At 41.7% G+C, this 24,136-nt stretch overlaps 4 non-coding genes across 4 annotated transcripts; all 4 read left to right on the top strand.

The window, feature by feature from the left end:
• Nucleotides 1-714: 714 nt before the first annotated feature.
• On the top strand, nt 715-788 carry TRNAT-AGU (transfer RNA threonine (anticodon AGU)). Its single transcript has one exon. It is a non-coding gene; the product is annotated as a tRNA-Thr (tRNA).
• Nucleotides 789-17,529: 16,741 nt separating this feature from the next.
• TRNAT-CGU (transfer RNA threonine (anticodon CGU)) lies at nt 17,530-17,603 on the top strand. The gene has a single exon. It is a non-coding gene; the product is annotated as a tRNA-Thr (tRNA).
• A 527-nt stretch (nt 17,604-18,130) lies between these two features.
• On the top strand, nt 18,131-18,204 carry TRNAT-AGU (transfer RNA threonine (anticodon AGU)). Its single transcript has one exon. It is a non-coding gene; the product is annotated as a tRNA-Thr (tRNA).
• Nucleotides 18,205-23,124: 4,920 nt separating this feature from the next.
• Nucleotides 23,125-23,198, top strand: TRNAT-AGU (transfer RNA threonine (anticodon AGU)). Its single transcript has one exon. It is a non-coding gene; the product is annotated as a tRNA-Thr (tRNA).
• Nucleotides 23,199-24,136: the final 938 nt, after the last annotated feature.

The following is a 24,136-nucleotide window of genomic DNA, read 5'->3' as shown; positions in this document are numbered from 1 at the left end:
GTGTGGTCAGCACGACGAATCATCTCCGGCGTTATTCTTGGCTTTCTTGTCCGGCGCCACTATCTCACCGTCAGATAGCTCCTCAGTTCTAATCACGTATGCTGAGTGGACCTCGAACCAGCCCTCACGTCCAGGTAAAACTCCCTGACCTGGTCGGGAATCGAACCCAGGGGCTCCGGGTAACCCCTACACCACGAGGCCGGCATGGAAGGGCCTGCTGCTTAGGAAGTTGATGGTTTGAATATTATTGACCTTGATTTTGGCATTTTGGAATGCTGCACTAATCATGCATCACTTTTTTTTCTTTGCTGTCGTTACGATATGATACCATTTTAATTCATCGATTAATTCAGCAACTTCCATTAAAACTTAGAAGATCACAGCATGATCGTCAAGTCTATTGCTCATGAGACATCTATCGGTAGCATTTTACTACATCTCCCTCGGGGCTAATCCATACCCGGCGGCATGCACCGTTCCCGGACAGCTAAATTTACCACTACACCACTGGTCTGCGGGATATTTTTGTTACGTGACGTTGGCGCTCTTGACAATGGCATGACGTATGCGCGATAACGCGTATCATTGAAAACATGGCTGTATATTTATGGGAAGTAAAACTGCAGTTGACTGTTAACGCTAAGGTAAAGACTGCTAATTAATTCAAGACTGTAGGAAGTGTATACAAGACAACAAGGCAACTGGGGCACTATCGGCGCCGTGGCTTAGTTGGTTAAAGCGCCTGTCTAGTAAACAGGAGATCGTGGGTTCGAATCCTGCCGGTGCCTACGTGGTGCTATTTTTGAAGTGCAAATAATATTGTCTCGCTATCAAGTGACCTGCTCTAGAGTTCTGGTCAGTTGTAAAATAAAATCATGCAATTGATTTATGCTGCTAAGTAAGGCTACTGATTAATTCAAGACTGTAAGGAGTGCATAGGCTACAACAAGCGGCTGTACTACTTCCTGGCTATCGGTGAAGTGATGGTGGTAGTGATTATTGTTTTAAGATGAAGTACAACTAGGCAACCATCCTCTAAATAACAATAATCAGAGGCAAAATATGAAGATATCGTCCAAGGAAAGACAAAGGCCACGAAGGGCGTGAAAATGCAAGACTCCCTAGCCCTCGTTACCTAATACCGTCGGGGTCAGAAAAGAACAAGAGTTGACAAACGGAGTTCGGATAGGATAGATGAAAGTGAGGAGCCTGGCACAAGTAATTGGAAACAAATCCAGAACTCAGCTAAGGGCCTCGTGGTCGCCAATCCACGCTCCCAAGTTCAGAGCCCCTGTTACCACTTTCAGTCACCTCTTATTTCAGGCAGGCGATACCGTTGGTTTTATTCTATCGCCCCCACCCACAGGGGAATGATCAATGAAGGTAAGTCGATTTGTCTGCTTACAACACACGGATTTAAGCTTCGTTTAGATGTGTGATTTTTTCTTTCTTTCTTTCTTTCTTTCTTTCTTTCTCTCTTCGTTAATCCGTTTAGCTTCCAGGGTTGGTTTTTCGAGGTGTTGTAGAATTGGTCCGATGGTTATAGGAATTTGGAGATCAACCAATTAGTGGGGTCGAACTGGTCCGACGTTAAAACATCACAATCAAGGATGGAAGATGCCTTATCGTTCGCTCATATATTATACCAACTGTCCCAACAAAATGACACGGGACTTATACGAGTAGTAAATAAATGTAGTGGCCTTCCGGTTAGGTTACGATCGCCACTTTTGAACCGATTGTGTCTTGAATATTTAAATCCCTCAAAAATGACTAGTCCGCCTCTGTGGTGTAGTGGTTAGTGTGATTAGCTGCCACCCCAAGTGGCCCGGGTTTTATTCCCAGCTCTCCCACGAAATTTGAAAAGTGGTACGAGGGCTGGAACGGGTTCCACTCAGCCTCGAGAGGTCATCTGAGTAGAGGTGGATTCGATTCCCACCTCGGCCATCCTGGAAGTGTTTTTCGGTGGTTTCCCGTTTCTCGTCCAAGCAAATGCCGGCATGGTACTCTACCCCGCCTGCGTTCAAGTCGGAGTGTAGATAATCCCGGTAGCATATCAGGTAAAAATATTTCGTCAATATTTTACTCAATCACCGTAGGTTCCGAGAAAGATCGTCTTCTAGTTCTCTAAGTATCACTCAGTAAACCAATTCTGTCGGTGGACGTCTCCATTCGTTATTCAGTATAAATAATTCTTAACGCAAATGAATATGTGATCTTAACTCTACATATCTCATCGCTTTTTTCATAAATAATAAATCCAACTTACCGTTATACTAATTTATTGGCATGCTAATCTGAAGAAAAATAAACTCTGTTAAGTCGAGAAAAGAACAATGTGCTTCTATATAAAATCAAACATATTTTACATTTCTGTCTGGCAGTGAATCATAATTGAAATAGGATTTCCATTCGGATATTAACTCATCCATTCCACACTGAACTTCATAATATTAGATTATTTATTTAACACCACCTGCTAACAACTAACTCACACTTCGACTTCTCTGCCGGAAAAAAATAAGTCTAATGATGTGAACAAGATCCCCTATTGAAAATATAATTCACGTAGACCAGTTCGTTTTCATCAAACATTCATACTTGATATACCTGACGTCCCTATACAAAACCTTCATACACATTCTCTTTATTATTTGGGAAATGTCATAACTGCTTTGTTTTGACTTTATTTTTCACTTGTAAGATCCGAGATATTTGATAAGTTTCCTTAATATGGCTTAAGATTGTTGCCATACATTCAAAAATGTTGTTAGGAATGAAATATTCATCTATTTCTCCTATATAAAACTCATCTGCAATATAAGCAACCATAAACAAGATAAATACACCTTTCATCAATTATCTACTAGTATAGTAAACGGATGGATGTGCCAAACATTCACATATTATTCTATCATCAATCATAGTCTAACCTCATTTCATACCACGCCGTGCCTTTTTTTTTTTTTTTTTTTTTTTTTTTTTCGAATTAGCTCAGTATCTCAATCTACAGTTCGCTTGGGAAAGAAAGATCCTAAATATGTCCATTATTCTTCTCGTATATCCTTAAATCTTCACCATTCAGCATGCGAAGGCTAACAACTACTCATAGTACGGTATGTCATTATGTGTCTTAATTTGACATAAAAAAAGGTGGTCTCTTGCTAATACACTCTTATCAACATGAACCTAACTCTGCAATAACCATTCAATACGATCCTCTATCGATATGTATCATACAACTTCGTAACATCTTCTTCTTACATATAACCTCTCAAAATATATACGGTACATTTAAATCTCAACATCTCTACTAATACACAATTCAAAACTGTATCTTCTTAGCCATCATTCTCCTCATTTCATTATTTCTCCTTATAGCATCTCATTTATTATGATAATATTCCCCCTCGATGATATTACTTCTACAATACTCATATCATTCAAGTAGGATTCATCTCTTTTTTAATTTGTATAGGTGCGGTCATGTTAATCAATTATTGCCTCCTAGAGCTCATCTGCGTCTTGTAAGACATGCATTCTTCCCAATGTTTTCAGATAACTGAATAGCCTTTCCAAACAGATTGGTATGATATACCGATACACTCACTAAAAGCATCAACATAACCATATTACTTCACATGTCAGTATACACATCAATTAAAAAACTAATAAAATTGGTTTTACCGGGCGAGTTGGCCGTGGGCGTAGAGGCGCGCGGCTGTGAGCTTGCATCCGGGAGATAGTAGGTTCGAATCCCACTATCGGCAGCACTGATTATGGTTTTCCGTGGTTTCCCATTTTCACACCAGGCAAATGCTGGGGCTGTACCTTAATTAAGGCCACGGCCGCTTCCTTCCAACTCCTAGGCCTTTCCTATCCCATCGTCGCCATAAGACCTATCTGTGTCGGTGCGACGTAAAGCCCCTAGCAAAAAAAAAAGAATGGTTTCTGTGACTAAGATCTGTCGCTGATGGTTAGAATCTGGCACATAGAATAACTCTGAACTAAATATTTAATTGAAGGAAGTTATTGCTATCTAATGATGCCAATACCTTTAAACAAGAAACTTATCTCATATCTCGTCACTCCCCGGGGAACTGCTGTCTTCTCGGATGTTACACGTGCTCCATGCGGCCGGTTACCGACTCTCCAGACGCCATCTCTGGTCCCAATGCATTGCTGCTGCTCTGCTTCGTTATGGCATCCTAGGTAATGTTCCCCTCAGCTTAAGCGGACTCCATGATGTTACAGTTGCTCATGAAAGTAGAAATTCACATTGGCTTGGCAGAATACATATTTAAAATATTCATTTAGCCTCCTAATATACCTATATTATTGTTTCTACGTAGAATTGCGTCTCTATTACTATATAGATATGGTTTCTTGTTTATAAATATATTTTCTCAGGCTAATTATGGATTTCAATTGCTAATGTAATCACTATTCTGTGTACTATACTGCCTGAAGTACGGAGTATTGACTTCTCGCCTCCTCTCTGCAGTGGTCTCAATATCACTTTTCGCCGGTAGTTAAATTTAAAGATCTCAGATCTTTTCCGTATTTCGATTGCTGTTCTCTGCCATATAGCTTGCAGTTTTGTTTCAATCTTCTATTTAAATTACTCTTTCGTTCCGCAACGACGACAGATTCCGTCTTCTTTCTTCTCCGATGTATTACGTGATGCAATCCTTTTTTCTTCCAGTAAAGAATGAATTAGGTTTCAGTTATTTTTATAAAACAATAACGATTTCGTCTCAACGTTCTTATTGCACCTGTCCAGGGTTCCAGTGCATAATAATTTATCTTAATTGGCTTATGAAGTGGCTGAAAGGATTTTCTTCGATGAGACCGTCGAACAGATCCTGGAGTCGAAGTCCATCACCCCTACTTGAGTCTTTACTCGGCTGGCTCAAGAGCTTAATGGGTACGTGGTATGCCCGGAGATGGGCTTAACTATTTAATTCTAAGTAGGGGGAGGAATCTCAAATATCAAAAGAATGCGAACATACTACTAAATGAGAAGGAAGATCATCTATTTTTGCAAACACATTTTTAATTAGCTAAGGAAACATGTGTATAATACGCTACATAGAGATATGCCGAGATATTTACATATGCAACACATTAATTCATAAATTAGGTTTGAGCTTTGGATGTCTCTTTTTGTCCATCATATTCGCATCTATCACTTCATAACCTTCTAAAATGATTGAATATATATCGAAAGGGCGTCCCCTTTCAGAACTACTTAACACACGGAAGACCGTATGATATATCATATTAAAACACCTTACACATATCTTTCAAAAAGGTATATCTCCTTTACGGCATGAATTATTTCATTCAATTTATCATTCAATTTATATATCACGATGCCCTGAGAACATGTTAGCTGAGGGTTACTACAAAATTTCCTGAGCGCATTTTAAACAGATGATAGTTATGTCACATTCTCTACGTTAATGACCTCGTCTAACTTATCGTACGGAGTATTAACTCCCTCATAACGCATGCTTCACTGGAATTATCTATGCACTAATATATTTAACACACGACATTTCAATTCAACGATGTCCCTATAAACGATGAACATAGCAATCAACAACCAATATCCTACATCATATGACACATGATAAACACTCACTAGAAGAAATAACATAACACTCTGCACTTCATCTCCATGGAAAGAACAGTATCTGGCATGATCCATCTCATTTGTCAATGGTGGGCAACAATCCTCGCATGAGGGTGTATAAACCTGAAAATCCTATAGCGTTTTTTACTTTAATAAAAACAAATAACAGAAAGATGGGAGGATTTCACTCATCTATAAGATCGGGAATCTATGCGATAGTGTTGTTTTCTTAATTTATGCATGTCCCCATTATACTAGAGGAAGAAAAGAGCGAACTAAATGTATCTCTCTTCACAAAGTGGGGAACAGACTTCGCTTGAGGTCCAGCATCCCGTCCCCCTCATAAAAGTGTCAGGCTACTCGGTCAAGGCCGCACGCTCGTTTCTTTTCTCCCCTGCAGAGCACAGGCCCAGATCTTACCTGCTATTCTTAATTATTCATATCATCGCAGAAACATTCTTTTTCTTCGAATCATTAACGCTCTCAGCGTAACATCATATACCAGCCTACATTTGGCCTTAATTATCTTATTCATGAGGCGGCATTCTACATCGCCATAGAGAGAGATTTATTAAAGAAATAAATCGTCCGTCCTCCAATGAGGGTGACCATTTGGATACGGAATACAGTTTCAATTTCAATGGAGTTTAAAAATATCAAGAAATGAAGATTTAATCGTTGATGCTGTTATCTTCTTTTTTCCCGGATATATTCAGCAGGGGAACTCATATATTTAAACACCGTTGTACTCTACGAATACGAGTGTACAAATCACGTTCCATCTTCCCATCTCTCATGCCCGAGAACATGCATATTTAAATAGAAGATCCTAGCCTCCAGAATTTAAAAACATCACGGTTAATCGCGATCTATATAATTCACTTACACCCCCACAGTTGACGTTATGTTGTCTTGAAGTTTGCAGTCTTAAATCTATACAGGAGGAATTTCTACCATTATGTGACGTGCAATCAAGAATGAATAATCGGAAACTCTTATGATGAATCATAGCATTTAATTGTAGCTTTAGGACGACTGGATCATTATATGAAAATGTATCCTTTTACATTAAGTCACGTCACCTGTAATTTATACTAGGGTCTTATAACTACCATGCATTATTCCCCCCATAATGAATGAAATAAGTGGTTCAACACGACGAAGAAAATTTTAAAAAATCGGACAAATGAGTACAATCCCTATGAAAAACTCTATGGGCAAATAAAATTCAGAGTATTTACATTCATGTTACTTATTTCCGTTACTGTGACTCTAACTATCATGCTCATAAGTTTAAACATGTACTCAACACTCAGATATCTGCGATCAGCTTTCCTCAGGAAGTACAGCCATGGATTTAAGCTGCCATCAGGATGTCTTCACTTGCAATTGCCCCTAGAGTCGTCCTCTGTCGATTCACCTGCATGTTGGTTGGATCCTCGTCTGGCGTCGGAAGTTCTCGAATATCTCTGCTGCGCTGGAGTACCTGCACGGCGACCTGCTCACAGGCCGTCTTCAAACCCGACGCTCTCGGAGGTCAGATATGCAAATGAGGAAGAATTAATTTGTCATAAATGCATTAATTGTGTCATGCATTATAACTCTGTTATGTCTAGGGATACCCATAAACTCAAGCACCCTAGCCCTATATCGGTATTGTCCTGTCGGCCGATATTGATACTTTCATTAGCATATCTCAGTTCTCCACAAGTACTTTAATCTCGGAGCACCACACACTAGCTGGTTACCGTCACAGGATATGAATGTTAGAACTTAATATTTTATTTATTACTGGTCATTAGTCGATCCACACCATTTCACTAATCTATATATATATATATATATAAAATAACTTGTCCTGACTAACTGACTGACTGACTGACTGACTGATTCATCATCGCCGAGCCAAAACTACTGGACATAAAGAAATGAAATTTTTGGGATACATTTATATTAACATTTAGGTGCTCGCTAAGGGAGGATTTTTGGGTATTCCGTCACTAAGGGGGTAAAAAGGAGGGTGAATTTTTGAAATGAGGATATCTATATCTCAAAAACTTAAAAGTTTACAGGCGTAAACATTGATATTTGGAATCTCCTTTAAAAATAAGGAAACACGTATTTTTTTGTTTTCGGAAAATACTATTAAGAGGGGTGAAAAGGGGGGAAAGGGGTTGAACACCTTTTATGAGGAGACTTATATCTCAAAAACTGAAGATGTTACAGACATGAAAATTGAAATTTGGAATCTCCTTTGAAAAAAGAAACACGTATTTTTGTGTTTTTGGATAATCCGATGTATAGGGGGTGAACAGAAGTGACAAACTGGGTGAATTTTTAAAAGGACTATATCTGCAAATAATCTCAGATACGTAACATATTACAGATTTGAAAACTGGTATTTGGAATTTCCTGTAAAAGTAAAGAAACATAAGTAAGTTTTTCGGATAATCCCCTTAAAGGAGAACTGAGAAAGGGGGTGAATTTTTAAAATGAGAGTATCTACAGTACGGTACCGGTATATCTCAAAAACTTAACATGTTGCAGACGTGAACATTGGTATTTGGAATCTCTTTTAAAAATGAGGAAACACGTATTCTTTGGTTTTCGGGAAAAACCCTTAACGGGGCTGGGGGGTGAAAGAATTGAAAAATTAGTAGAATTATTTGTATGAGAATGTATATATAAATCAATAAACTAAAGATGTTAGAAACGTAAAAACTGGTGTTTGGAATCTCCTTCAAAAATAAAGAAACACACATTTGTTGGGGGAATCAATTTGGAAGGAGGCTGGGGGGGTGGAGATTAATTCCTTTTTCGAGGATACATATATCTCAAAAACTGAAGATGTTGCAGTCGTGATAATTGGTATTTGGAAGCTCTTTTAAAGAAACGAGTACTGTTTGTTTTTGCAAAATTCACTGGAGTGGGGAGTGTAAAAAGAAGTTAAAAAATTGAATTCTTTTTCTGGTGAAACATATATATCAAAACTGAAGGTTAAGAATGTGGAAATTGGTATTTGGAATCTCCTTTAAAAATAAAGAAACACGCTCTTCTGGGGAGGGGGGAATCAACTTAACGGCTAGGAATGGTGGGGGGAATCAACTTAACGGGTAGGAATGGTGGGGGTAGGGGGAAAAAGGAGTTGAATTACTTTTATGAGGATACTTATATATCAAAAACTGAAGATGTTACAGATATAAAAATGTGTATTTGGAATTTTCTTTCAAAGTAAAGAAACACGTTATATTTTGTCTTTGGACAAGGGGTGTGAATGAATTGAAAAATTAGTTGAATTCTTTGTATGAGGATACTTATGTCTCAAGAACTAAATATCTTACAGGCGTGAAAATTAGTATTTGGAATCACCTTTAAAATAAAGAAATACGCGTTTTGGGGGGTCAACTTGGGGGCTGGCGCGGGCGCTTAATTCCTTTTTATGAGGATACATATATCTCAAAACTGAAGATGTTACAGTCGTGATAATTGGAATTTGAGGGCTCCTTTATAAATAAACAAGTTTTATGGTTTTCGAAAAATTCATTTAAGGTCGGAGGGTGAAAGGAAGTGAAAAAATGTCATTCTTTTTATGGAGAAATTGATATCTCAAAAATTTAAGTTTACCCACGTGAAAATTTGTATTGGGAATCACCTTAAAAAGTAAAGAAACACGCATTTTTGGAGGGGGGAATCAACTTAACGAGCTGGGGTATAAAAGGAGCTGAATTATTTTGATGAGGATACTTATATCTCAAAAACTGAAGATGTTAGAGGCATGAACATTTGTATTTGAAATCTTCTTTCAGAGTAAAGAAATACGTATTATTTTGTGTTCGGTAAGTCCACTTAAGGGGGGTGAATGAATTGAAAAATTAGTTGAATTCTTTGTGTGAGGATACTTATATCTCAAAAAATCAAAAATGTTAAAGACGTGAAAATTGGTATTTGGAATCTTCTTTAAAAATAAACACGCATTTTTTGGGGAGGGGAGAATCAACTTAACGGGTAGGAAGAGGAGTGAGAAAAGAGTTGAATTACCTTTATGAGTCCGATCGCGCGGTATAGGGGGCAACGCGTCCACCTGTCAACCGGCGGCCCCGGGTTAGATTCCCGGCCGGGTAGGGGGATTTAATTGTAAATGATTGATATCCCTAGCCTGGGGACTGGGTGTTTTTGTCGTCCTTAATGTTCCTTTTCTCACATTCAACACGTTATACTTCCACCATTTACATTATAAACGCAGGTTCCTCACATATGGTGCAAGTAGGGGCAAAAGTTCTTCCTAGGTCGACGCCGCAAACAACTAGCAAGAAAAAAACGTATATCTCAAAACTGAAGATGTTACAGACGTGAAAATTAGTGTTTAGAATCTCCTTTAAAAATGAAGAAACACGCATTCGTTATTTTTTCGGAAAATCGACGTAAGCGGTGTGAGGTTTAAAATAAATATATGAGTTGAAATACGTTTATGAGGATACTTTATCTTAAAAACTGAAGCTGTTACAGACATGAAAGTTGGTATTTTTAATTTCCTTTCAAAATAAATGAACACATATTTTTTGTTTTCGGAAAGTCCACTTAAGGCGGAAGAGGGGTGGAAAGAAGTGAGGAAGAAGAAGAAGAAGAAGTTGAATTACGAGCATACATTTATATCAAAAACTGAAGGTGTTACAGACGTGCAGGCATGAAAACTGGTATTTGGAATCTCCTTTAAAAATAATGAAACCGGTATTTTTTGTTTTCGGAAAATCCAGTTAAGGGGCTGAAAATAATTGGAAAAGTGGGTGAATTTTTAAAATGAGTACCGGTATATCTACATTATATGTTAAAAAATTAACATGTTAGAGACAAGAAACTTGATATTTGGAATGTCCTTTAAAAATACATAAACCTATACATTTTTGTTTTCGGAGAAGGTACTTAACAGGGGATGAGAAGAAGTGAAAAATAGTTGAATTATTTTTTATAATGATACTTATATCTTAAAAACTTAAGATGTTACAGACGTGAAAATAGGTATTTGTAATCTCCTTTAAAAATAAAGAAACATACATTTTTGTTTTCGGAAAGTACACTTAAATGCGGGTGAGGGTGGGGGGGGAGGACTGATCAAGGGGTTGAATTCTTTTTATGGGGATACTTATGTATATCTCAAAACTGAAGATGTTACAGATGTGGGAATCTCCTTTAAAATTATAGAAACGCGTGTTTCCTATTTGGACTCGAGAGAAAACTGTTTCTCACGTATGTGGTTCTATGTCTCATGGTCGTCTTAGTCCCAAAAGGTAATACCACAAACATGGTTTACAAAGAATTTCTGGGGTAAATGAAACTCAGTTTTTGGGTGAGTTTTTATACTTTAGGTATTTTCAGATAATGTCTTAGTACAATGCCGAAGAACGATTACTTTGATCAAATTACGAAATCCACGCGAGCAAAGCTGCGGGCAATTGCTAGTCATTGATATGATACACAACTCACTGCGTTTGAGAGAATACGGAGGGCGCCGCCCGATCTACTGAAATGATAGCTAATAAGCCGCTCACTGTTATTACAGGTTCAAGCCTCACTATAGCACTGCTATCGAACTATCCTTGTATTGAATCACTTCCTTCATTTAACCTCCTTTATACGATCATTTACATAACTCGTGTAATTAGGCACAATCCACTATACTCACTCAGATCAATTTCGTAACTGCACACGTAATAATTCACTTCAATCGACCACCTATTTTTACAATCACGCGCCGCTCTGACACACAATCAAAGTAAAATTTCATCACATACAAATCATAGCGAACTGAATTAAAGACGTAACAAATACGTGGTACGCAGCGCACTGTCACTCACTATGTGTTGTAATTTATCATTACACAATACTGTCCACTAAGAACCTCCACAATGTGAAAACACTGAATATTGAAACCGAATTTTTAATAAAGGATGGGTCTACTGGTTAGACCGAATGCTCTGGATACACCGCGTATACTGCCTTTTCGCGACTAGCCTTTATAGTTAGAGCCCTTATTTCTTGGAGAGGGAGTTAAGCCACGCCAACAACGTTCCGCTGGAAAGTAGATTTAAAAGTTGAGTTTGATATAAAATTAAAGCCTGTACATCCTTCTTTCCACTGATTAACTTTCGTTCCGAGTCCTTCGCGGGTTCGTCTGCAATCTTCAAAGCGTCAGTATCAATTCTCAGTGGATGGAGCTTGACTCCTGAGGTTTCTAAGTTTTCCCGGTCCTCTCAGAGTCGAACATCTGTTTTCAATCTCCTCATGCCATCAATTATCTGCGTATTTCCTATTATTCTTATTATGTAGAATGGTTCTTGGCATGCTAAATCCGCATAAAACCTCCTCATTCATTGAAGTCGTGACTCAAAATTATCCATCAAGTATTTCTGATTTATTATAGTTAATATCATCGAACAGTTGAAAGCTACGCATTGGTACCACCAGATATTTAGGGGAATACATGGGGTGATATTGTCTCATGTGTTGAGACGACTTCTTTCAGGCTGCTTCGTGACCTCACTTCTCAGTCATGTGACTCTTCTCTCGTTCCAGCTCTCTCGCTCAGAGAAGGAGCGAACTCCACGTGCAAGCTCTTGTACTCTCTCTTTTTCCCAATTGCGCGCAACGAGAGGGGGCGCGCGGCTCTACGGCGAGCAGCTCGAGTCCCGGAACCGACAAGAATATCCTCGTTTGGCGGCTATCTAACGTAGAACTGCGCGGCAAACGGCATATCCTCTATGCAGGATGTCTCTATATACATATGACGATGTCGTGAACGGTTACATTATACATGGCCTTTATAATTCTACGCCTTATAAACTTGGATTGATCTGAGTTTCCGCGACATTTCTCATATATTATACTGCCTGCAGTTGCCGTGCGCCATTTTGTATGCCCCTTTTTCTTTCGTATTTGCGTCTAGATTTTAACGTAATGGTACAGTACCCAACTTAAGGCAACGGCCGCTGTCTTCCCTCTTGCTTGTCTATCCCTTCCATTCTTCCCATCCCCCACCAAGGCCCCTGTTTAGCATTGCTGATGAGGCCGCCTCGGCGAGGTACTGGTCATCCTCCCTAGTTGTATCCTCGACCCAATGTTTCACGCTCCAGGACACTGCCCTTGAGGCGGTAGAGGTAGCATTCCTCACTGAGTCCGACGGAAAAACCAACCCTGGAATGTAAGCAGATTATAAGAAAGAAAGAAATGAAAACGACTAACTTAAGGCCCCTCTCACTTAACATGGAGACTATTATTCACTTCTACTAGTACTGCACTTCACTGAGTCTAGAGAAATGTGACTATTGTTGTGGGGGGGGGGGGTAGTAACCTATTCGGGAATTCTTCCCTCTACCTGCTTACTACCCGTCGAACCAGTTCAACCTAGTGGTGTCCGTTCCCGCTCTTTTAGGAAAACGCCAACGAACTGTTTGTTTGCTAGAAACAAATGTTTTCCCAAACAGTTTGAAAACAAGAGGTCATTCGTTCATAACGGGACTCGGTGAAATACGAGTGAGCCACACGCACAAGGGGGCTGCGAGATAGGAAAGGAGATCTTTCACCACCTTTCGCTCTAACTTGTTTCGTAATGTCTAGACAGACAGCACAGGCTGGTGGCTGACAAAATACCTGCGTGAAGGATACGCGGGAAGAACGGTAAGATACGTGAAGACTCCACTCCTGAGCAAAGGATATACCCATTAATTAAAATAGAAATATCAAAGACATGTATTTATCATTAGCGTTTCGTGATTGCGGTGGTCTGCTCATCGATACGGTTTGACACACCCGGAGTTGTTAGCCAGTCTGTTATTATTGAAGTATCGTCCGACTCGTTGACTGAACGGTCAGCGTACTGGCCTTCGGTTCAGAGGGTCCCGGGTTCGATTCCCGGCTGGGTCGTGGATTTTAACCTTAATTGGTTAATTCCAATGGCACGGGGGATGGGTGTATGTGTTGTCTTCATCATCATTTCATCCTCATCACGACGCACAGGTCGCCTACGGGAGTCAAATACAAAGACCTGCACCTGGCGAGCCGAACCCATCCTGGGATATCCCGGCACTAAAAGCTATACGACATTTCATTTCATTGAAGTATCTATAGTAGTAGCATGATTATACAGCATCCATGCTCTTCATATAACACTATAAGATTATTGTTCAACGAGAGCTACTGTAAGAAATAGCAGTTACAGAATTGTATCGATAATATAAATATACACACACACGAAACAAGAGTATTCATAAGATGCCCAATATTGGAAAAACACTTAAAAATTTATTATTTATATTTACATTAAGGAACACTAATGTTTATACCTTTTTCGTGTGAGCTTAGTTCTTGGCATTATTGTAATTACCAATCCATTTTGGGAAAATAGGTCTTCCACATGGTAATGATGTGATCACTGTGCTACCCTTTATTATTTTGTTCACATGATACCCGTTATGAAAAATACTCAAGCATAAATTTTCCGTATTTACATTGAAGAACATCAACATTTCGACCTTTCTTGACGACAGCCTTGTTCTCCTTTCATTAACAATCAGTCCGGTTCGGGGAGAAATTCGGCACTCATGTGGGCACTATATTGCACTTTTTTTAATTTGTGCTAAATTGTTGGTGATTTTTCCACCAGTCTAAGGGACAATTAGATTCACTTGCTTCATTTACACGAGGTAGAATGTCATCTTTCAAACACGAATCCAGTCCCTTGATGGCTTGTGATAGAGGGCTGGTTTGAGGATGTTTATCTACAATAAAGTCGTTGAAAATGCCTCAAGCGCTTATTGGAAAAGAGGGCTGAAATGCACCGGTTGTAGATGGAAGTGAGGACGGAATATCACTATTCTGCTTCTCGCTGGTCTGGGCGTTCCTCCCTATTGGCTCCACTACTACATTACGACCCTCTTTTTGACGTTATCTAGACCGCAGGGTCTTGCTAGTGCACTTCTCCTGAAGTAGCTGATATTTCTTTTTTTTTTTTTTTTCTCAATGGTGACTTGCATTTCCTGAAGAGAACCCTGGACAATCAGATTTAATTTATGAGCAAAACAGCCATAGTGTTCCCACTTCAAATTTCCTCAAACGCGTTTGTTATATTACTAGCGTTATCAGAAATGGAAAAACTCATTTTGTCATTCAGTTTCCAATCGGTTTGTATGCACTTAATTTCGTTTGTTAACACAACAGACGTATGGCTTCCAGAAAAAAAACTAGAACATATCAGTAAAACAGTTTTGAAGGAAAACTCCTTCGTTATGCAATACGCTGTTACGGCAGTCAAACTCTCTGCAACCAACGATGTTCACAAATCGGTTGTTATGCACACACTATCTGCTTCATTGTTCACTTTGTCTCTTATTAAAGCAAACTGTTGATGATGGAGTGCTGGAATCATCACATGTGAAATAGTCTTTCTACCAGGTGCCAACGGCCGTAGCCGTGTTGAAACACCGGATCCCGTGAGAACTCCGAAGTTAAGCAACATTGGGCGTGGTCAGGAGTTGGATGGGTTGCCACGCGCTGTTGGTGGGGCGTAAGGGAATGGAGGAGCGGAAAGGAACTGGCCACCCTACCGCACGTAAACTCCGGCTCAGGAATACCTCTCCGGAGGTTCGGACCTGCCTTCGGGCAGAATAACCCTTACCTTACCTTCTACCGGTTAATTATTCATAACCAGGGATCCACTTCATAAGTTTAGAAAACCCTCTTTCCTCAAACAGTACTAAAGGGCTGAAAATGTAAAATAAATAAATCAAGTAGGTCACGACCAGTTAATTTCTTTTGGGCAGATGAAACATTTTTGGTGACGTACGACCTAATTTCCGCCTCTGTGGTGTAGTGGTTAGCGTGATTAGCTGCCACCCCCGGAGGTCCGGGTTCGATTCCGGCTCTGCCACGAAATTTGAAAAGTGGTACGAGGGCTGGAACGGGGTCCACTCAGCCTCGGGAGGTCAACTGAGTAGAGGTGGGTTCGATTCCCACCTCAGCCATCCTCGAAGTGGTTTTCCGTGGTTTCCCACTTCACCTCCAGGCGAATGCCGGGATGGTACCTAACTTAAGGCCACGGCCGCTTCCTTCCATCATCCTTGCCCATCCCTTCCAATCGTCCCATCCCCCTACAAGGCCCCTGTTCACCATAGCAGGTGAGGCCGCCTGGGCGAGGTACTGGTCATACTCCCCAGTTGTATCCCCCGACCAAGAGTCTGAAGCTCCAGGACACTGCCCTTGAGGCGGTAGAGGTGGGATCCCTCGCTGAGTCCGAGGGAAAGCCGAACCTGGAGGGTAAACAGATGATGATGATGATGATAATGATGACGACCTAATCTTTGTCTTTTAGGCGTGACACATGAATCAGCCATCGAGGCTTCGCTATCAGGCCTGTTAGTGCTAGTACTAGGTTCCTATCTATCATCTGTAGGCCTACTTGGTCGTTTTTGCACTGACGGTATTTCCTTAACACTATGAGACGTTAGTTAAGTGATATTGCTATGTTTTCTTTGCAAATGTCCTTTCAAATTGGTAATAGTTGACTTGTAAAAAATAAGTTGCTTGCAGATGGTGTAAACCGCTTTATCATTTTCACTTTTCGTGAAATAATTCCACATCTCGCTATAAAACAACTCGCTTCTTTCAGCACTCGTCAAACTTAACACCGATCCGTTTTAAAACTGTTTTGAGAACACCGGTATATCACTCGCCAACAGCCGGTAATAAGCGAAAACTGTGAGGAACTGTTCGGCTAAAACCTGCTTTTCCAAACAGCTCTTTCCTCACCGCCTGCTAAATACGAGATAAACAGTCGATTTGACAGCGAGGGAATGGTAGTTGTTAACTACCGAACAATGCCGATTTCAGCCGAACAGCTCCGAAAGCGCGGAGAGGTTCCCTTCAAGCATTCAAGGTTACATCAGTGTCGACTCACTCGCGAACAGTGAAAGAGAAACGGTGGACTCGTACTGAAGGAAAGACTGTTTGGTGTAACTTTTAAAAACAGTTCGTTCGTTTTCCACCAGAAAACTGTTTTCTCCAAACAATTGGGCGTTCTTCTGTCCATCACTAGTTCAACCGCCACTTTTCGTTATGGAACAAATATATCTTTGGAATGTTTTGACCGTCGGACCAGTTCGGTACTACCCGCCTTTTCCGTCGGACTTAGCGATAGATCCCACCTCTACCGCCTCAAGGGCAGTTTTTCGGGGAGGGGCGAAGCCCGCTCCCCCCGCGTGAGCATCGACTCAATCTACATGGCCTCCGACATGCTACTAGTTCTAAGAAGAGAAAGATAGCAGGGAGGAGTGGAAGTGTGATACTACAGGAGTATCTGCCTGTCCCCATGCTCAGCATGCTACCAGGCCAGATGTGGTGGTGGGTATCAGTAGTGGTGTAATCGGGTAATAAGGGTCAGGACAAAACCACATAGGCGGAAACAGAAAGATGCCGAGATATTTGGTCGAGGATACAACTTGGGCGGACGACCAGTAGCTCGCCTAGGTGGCCTCACCTGCTATGCTGAACAAGGACCTCGTGTGGGATGGAAAGATCAGAAGGGAAGCGGCCGTGGTACCACCCCGGCATTTTCCTGGAAAAGAAGTGGGTAAACCACGGAAAAACACTTCGAGGGTGGCTGAGGTGAGAATCGAACCCCCTGTACTCAGTTGACCTCCACAGGCTGAGTGGACCCCGTTCCAGTCCTTGTACCACTTTTCAAATTTCCTGGCAGAGCCGGAAATCGACCCGGGGCTGGCAACTAATCACACTAACCGCTAAGTCACAGAGGCGGAATCTGTGTCTTTTAATATTCATATTTGGTCTGTCGGCTCCCATGAAAAATTGGTACGTATATGGTCTGTTTCACACACTGCACTGTCGGCGCCGTAGCTTAGATGGTTAAAGTGCCTGTCTCGTAAACAGGAGATCGTGGGTTCGAATCCCACCGGTGCCTAAACGGTATTGTTTTTTTAGTACAAAGAATTGTTCCACTTTCAAATAATAATTTCGTGTGGCTATTTTGGCCGGGTACAGCCCTTGTAAGGTAGACCCTACAATGAGAGTGGGCGGCATCTGCCATGTGTAGGTAACTGCATGTTTTTGTGGTGGAGGACAGTGTTATGTGTGGTGTGTGAGCTGCACGGATGTTGGGGACAGTACAAACACCCAGTCCCCGAGCCAAGGGAATTAACGATTTAAGGTTACAATCTCCGACCTGGCCAGGAATCGAACCAGAGACCCTCTGGACCAAAGGCCAGCACGCTAGCCATTTAGCCATGGAGCCGGACCGCTTTCAGGTGATCTGCTGGTAACTGAAAACAATTTCGAGGATGGCTGAGATGAGGATCGAACCCCTCTACTCATTTGACCTCGCGAAGCCCATTTCAGTCCTCGAACCACTTTTCAAAAATATTAATATTCTGGTCTGTTAGCCCCAAAGGAAACGTTGTAGATACAGTCTGTTTCTTTCGTAGAACTATCGGCGCCGTGGCTTAGTTGGTTAAAGCGCCTGTCAAGTAAACAGGAGATCGTGGGTTCGAATCCCGCCGGTGCCTAGGTAGTGCTATGTTTGAAATACAAAGAATCGTCTCACTATGAGATTACTTGCTCAAGAGTATAATTTAAAGCATTACTGAGCCTATCATGCCGGCCCATAAGAAATATTCAGAGTATTATTTGACATGTCCGCCTCTGTGGTGTAGTGGTTAGCGTGATTAGCTGCCACCCCCAGAGGCCCGGGTTCGATTCCCACCTCAGCCATCCTGAAAGTGGTTTTCCGTGGTTTCCCACTTCTCCTCCAGGCGAATGCCGGGATGGTACCTAACTTAAGGCCACGGCCGCTTCCTTCCCTCTTCCTTGCCTGTCTCATATAATCTTCCCATCCCTCCACAAGGCCCCTGTTCAGTATAGCACGTGAGGCCGCCTGGGCGAGGTGCTGGTCATACTCCCCAGTTGTATCCCCCGACCAAGAGTCTGAAGCTCCAGAACACTGCCCAAGAGGCGGTACACGTGGGATCCCTCGCTACGTTCGAGGGAAAAACCGAACCTGGAGGGTAAACAGATGATGATAATGATGATGATTATTTGACATTATATATAAATTTCATTCATATAAATTACAGTCAGAAATGGTAGAGTATTGAATCCCAAGATAGTTGAGACCGGATGTCTATGGAGACATCAAGTCGCTGGATATTGCCGAACATTTCCTCGAGACCGTGGGAATAGCTTAGCGTAACCAAGCGTTGGTAAAAATCGGCACGTGTACAAGGTGCTGACCAAGCTATATATTCCGCCAATGAGAACGTGAGGATACGGCAACCATGGAGTCTACATCGCGTCAAGTGATAATCCCAGGTTGACCAACGTGTACAGTTGCTTGAGTTTAATTCTGTCATTTGTCGGTTTTCCACAGGTCTATAAGTGAAATATGATCAGAAAAACGATCTAAAAATTATAGGAAGAGATTTGCCATTGCTTGAATTGCGTTTTATAAATGTATTAAAATTAATATTGTGACATTATACATGGCAAGCTTCCTGATTGGTGGTTTGTCTAGACAAGCGGGAACCCCATATTTGAAACGGCGTTACCGAAGCTTCCTCAGCACCCAAGCTCAGGAGAGCGTCATTCTGATCGGGTAGTTTGGAGAGAGTAGAAGTGTCATTGTGATCGTGGATACTGGAGTGTTATATCAGTAACAGTATATGATTTTAAACAAGTGTTTCAATTGTGCAGCTGGATAAAATAACTGTTCCAGAGTTAATTGCAGATTATATTATTGCAAAGTTTACTATCAACATATAGAGACGGTGATAATTAGCCACAGTGTAGCAAGTGCAGGAGAGACGTGCCATTGTCTCACATTTTCGTGTCGGTCGCGTTTCGCGAGGAACTCTCGATCCGTACCGCGTGCCGCTCTCAAAAACTGTGCATATATACCCTTAAATATAAAGTTTGCGTCCGCCTCTGTGGTGTAGTGGTTAGCGTGATTAGCTGCCACCCCCGGAGGTCCGGGTTCGATTCCCGGCTCTGCCACGAAAATTTGAAAAGTGGTACGAGGGCTGGAACGGGGTCCACTCAGCCTCGGGAGATCAACTGAGTAGAGGTGGGTTCGATTCCCATCTCAGCCATCCTGGAAGTGGTTTTCCGTGGTTTCCCACTTCTCCTCCAGGCGAATGCCGGGATGGTACCTAACTTAAGGCCACGGCCGCTTCCTTCCCTCTTCCTTGCCTATCCCTTCCAATCTTCCCATCCCTCCACAAGGCCCCTGTTCAGCATAGCAGGTGAGGCCGCCTGGGCGAGGTACTGGTCATTCTCCCCAGTTGTATCCCCGACCAAGAGTCTGAAGCTCCAGGACACTGCCCTTGAGGCGGTAGAGGTGGGATCCCTCGCTGTGTCCGAGGGAAAAGCCGACCCTGGAGGGTAAACGGATGATGATGATGATGAAATATAAAGTTTGCATTATTAATGTGTCAGTGTGCTTGGCTGAATTTGTAATCAAGGGTCGTTCGGCACTTATAGAAGTGAGCGGTGAAGAGATATTAATCCAAAGCTTTCTGTGTTCCAGTGTTAAACAGCTTTTCAACAAGAAGATGGCTTCGCCTATGGAAGAAGGAAGTGCATTTCCACGTGTTGAAGCTGTGATCGACATGGAGTAAATCGCTAATTAGCAGAGATGTGAGGTGCTACCATGTATCTCGAGAGTCGCCACAAATTAAGATAAGACGCATGTGTTAATAATGGAATGTTGTATGGATTATGTTAAAATACTAGTGCAGTTCAGAATAGAGATTTTATTTAATGTAAAGTAAACCTGACGGCATGTGTTTGATATAATGTTGTATATACGGATAAGAGAGTAATGCATGTTCTTTTTATTTTTATTTTGATTTATAACTAGATAATTGGGATAACGAGGGATTTGTTAGGATTAGATTGTTGTTCATTTATGCATGTTTATTTAGTGTAGAATATTCCGATTTTTCCTTGTAAAATAGTGCTAGGAGGATTAGATTGACAAGTTCATCCAAGTTCAAAGTTAAATACTTACTACGTCATTTTATTTTGATCATTTAGAGAGACAGTTATAGCTAATTGCATGACGCATGGTATTTCAGAAGCTGTGCGTAAGGAGCTGCATAACGACGTTGAAAGAATAGGATCTTCGAATTTAGGTTGGAATCTGTTTTTGCCCAATGATTTGCACAGGAAACGAACCGGGTCTCGTAATGTAGATAGCTAATGTGATTCATAAGAGATATGAGAAATAAGACTGCATGCGGAATGATAAAGTGATTATGCAGGCCAATTGCATGCCTGATATGTAAAAGAATAATGCGCAGTGGACATGTACCTGCCAATTGTCTTCTGAGAGTATATTGTTATCAGAATTGACGGAATTGATTCCAGACCAAGGAGTCTGATGTGTGCTAATTTGTAAAAGCATGCTAGGAAGGAATGATTATACGTGAGTTTCCGTATAGCCAACGAAAGACGTTATCTCATTGCAAGCTGATATATTAGCCGTGTTTTTATTAGACGGCGCGAATGAGATGATATTTCCGTGTCACAATTTTGGGAGACAGAAACCTAGCCTTAGTACAGTGTTGAGTTCAACATTTCCTTTCAGCTCACAGCCCACCCGGATATACATGACGGATGACCGCGCCGTTGAGCGCTCAAAGGCAGCAGAAGGAGGCAATGTTGCCCATTACTTTCTACATACTAGTGATGGTTATTTATATGTTTTCCCTTACAGGATGATGTTTAATATTATTACATGTTGTTTGAATACCTTGTCTCGTTGTTTTAATGGGGAACACCCCGAGTGCTGAGTTTTATTGATGGCCAATCTAGTTCTAACTAGATCCTTTGTGGTGAACCGCGCTTCACGTAGAATCTGTGTAGTATGTAAGACTTTTTCTCTTTATCCGATGTAAATAGATGTGTTTAGTGTTGCTTATTTGATTTGTTGTACATATAGCGTAGGAAATGCCACTAGTATTTTACATAATTCAGATCATATCCCATTGCGTCTTAGTTTTTCTTTTTCATCGTAACTTTTCTTTATATTGTAATTTTTATTAACGATAAAATTTTGGCGACTCTCGATTTAAATTAAATTCGTAATCCGTATCGTTGCGATATTTTCTAGTGTGACTCCATGCGAAATAACTACATATCAGTGTATGCGTATGCTTATTACCATAACACATGAACTATGGACAAAAATGAAGAAGATCATTTCTGAAAGTATGCAAGTATTCAATGTTGTGCTTGATACTTTATTCACTTTGTTTCTTTAAATAATTAATGTTGTCAATGTCCAGCTATTTCTGTTATTTTGAGATTTTATAATGCTATTTTATTATTTGATTTAATTGATTTCAAGTAGAATGATTCGGGGATATTTATGAATAAATTCATCCTACCCCATATGACTGTTTCTCATTCGAGTTATACCTCCATTTTCCTGTCATTTACTTATATTTCAGTGTAGAAATTCGACTTTTATCCTGACCCAATTGACGACCAACAATGAGACAGGGCGGCATCTGCCATGTGTAGGTGACTGCATGTTTTTGTGGTGGAGGACAGTGTTATGTGTGGTGTGTGAGATGCACGTATGTTGGGGACAGCTCAAACACCCAGTCCCCGAGCCAAGGGAATTAACGATTTAAGATTACAATCTCCGACTTGGCCAGGAATCGAATCAGAGACCCTCTGGACCAAAGGCCAGCACGCTAGCCATTTAGCCATGGAGCCGGACCACTTTCAGGTGATCTGCTGATAACTGAAAACAATTTCGAGGATGGCTGAGATGAGGATCGAATCCCTCTACTCATTTGACCTCGCGAAGCCCATTTCAGTCCTCGAACCATCATCATCATCATCATCATCTGTTTACCCTCCAGGTTCGGTTTTTCCCTCGGACTTAGCGAGGGATCCCACCTCTACCGCCTCAAGGGCAGTGTCCTGGAGCTTCAGACTCTTGGTCGGGGGATACAACTGGGGAGTATGACCAGTACCTCGCCCAGGCGGCCTCACCTGCTATGCTGAACAGGGGCCTTGTGGAGGGATGGGAAGATTGGAAGGGATAGCCAAGGAAGAGGGAAGGAAGCGGCCGTGGCCTTGAGTTAGGTACCATCCCGGCATTCGCCTGGAGGAGAAGTGGGAAACCACGGAAAACCACTTCCAGGATGGCTGAGGTGGGAATCGAACCCACCTCTACTCAGTTGACCTCCCGAGGCTGAGTGGACCCCGTTCCAGCCCTCGTACCACTTTTCAAATTTCGTGGCAGAGCCTGGAATCGAACCCGGGCCTCCGGGTTTGGCAGCTAATCACGCTAACCACTACACCACAGAGGCGGACTCAGTCCTCGAACCACTTTTCAAAAATATGAATATTCATATTTGGTCTGTCAGCCCCAAAGGAACCGTTGTAGATACAGTCTGTTCTTTCGTAGAACTATCGGCGCCGTGGCTTAGTTGGTTAAAGCGCCTGTCTAGTAAACAGGAGATCGTGGGTTCGAATCCCGCCGGTGCCTAAATAGTGCTGTTTTTGAAATACAAAGAATCGTCTCACTATGAGATTACTTGCTCAAGACTATAATTTAAAGCATTACATTCTATTCAATCGGACAGTTTAAAAGAAATCACTTCAGAACTTCTTTTAAGATACTACGTTCTCGGACCTTCAGCTGATCCGATTTTTCACATTTCCGCTATGGTTACGCATCTCTGAAGAAGTACACCAGACGACGTATGAATTTTCCCGTTACCAGTGGCGAGTGGAACGAGGGGGCCCTCTCCCCTTACCCCACAATTTTTGAAGACAACACTACATTGTTATTCCATTTTTCTTTCTCCTTTCTTAATCCTTTTTTCCCTCCAGGATTGTTCTTCCCTCAGACTCAACGGGGACCCCACCTCTACCACCCAAAGACAATGTCTTGGAGCGTAAGACTTTGGGTCGGGGATACAACTGGGAAAGAGGACTAGTGCCTCACCTCTATGAATGCTCAAGAGGAGCCTTGTGGAGGATGGCTGAGGTGGGAATCAAATTCCCCCCCTCATCCCTATTCAGTTGACCTCCCGAAACTGAGAGGACCCCGTTCCAGCCCTTGTACCCCTTTTCAAATGTCGTGGCAGAGTCGGGAATCGAACGCGGGCCTCAGCTAATCACATTAATGACTACACCACAGAGGCGGACTTCCCAGCTACTGCCTGGCCCTGTGGTTAGCTCTACGCCAGTCCACTTTTGCCCCAGGAATGAAGCCAGTAGTTATTTCATTTACCCGCGCTTCGGTACTTAAGGGAGTCCAGCCTACTTCCGCCGTATATCCGCGCTTTGGTACCTAAGAGAGTCCAGGCTACTTCCGCCGTATATCCGCGCTTTGGTACCTAAGAGAGTCCAGGCTACTTCCGCCGTATATCCGCGCTTTGGTACCTAAGAGAGCCCAGGCTACTCCCGACGTATACCCAC

This window comes from Anabrus simplex, chromosome 1 (genome assembly GCF_040414725.1).
Source record: "Anabrus simplex isolate iqAnaSimp1 chromosome 1, ASM4041472v1, whole genome shotgun sequence".
NCBI classification, from domain to species: domain Eukaryota; kingdom Metazoa; phylum Arthropoda; class Insecta; order Orthoptera; family Tettigoniidae; genus Anabrus; species Anabrus simplex.
Note: the sequence above shows the minus strand (reverse complement) of the source record. Positions and strands in the feature narration are given on the sequence as shown.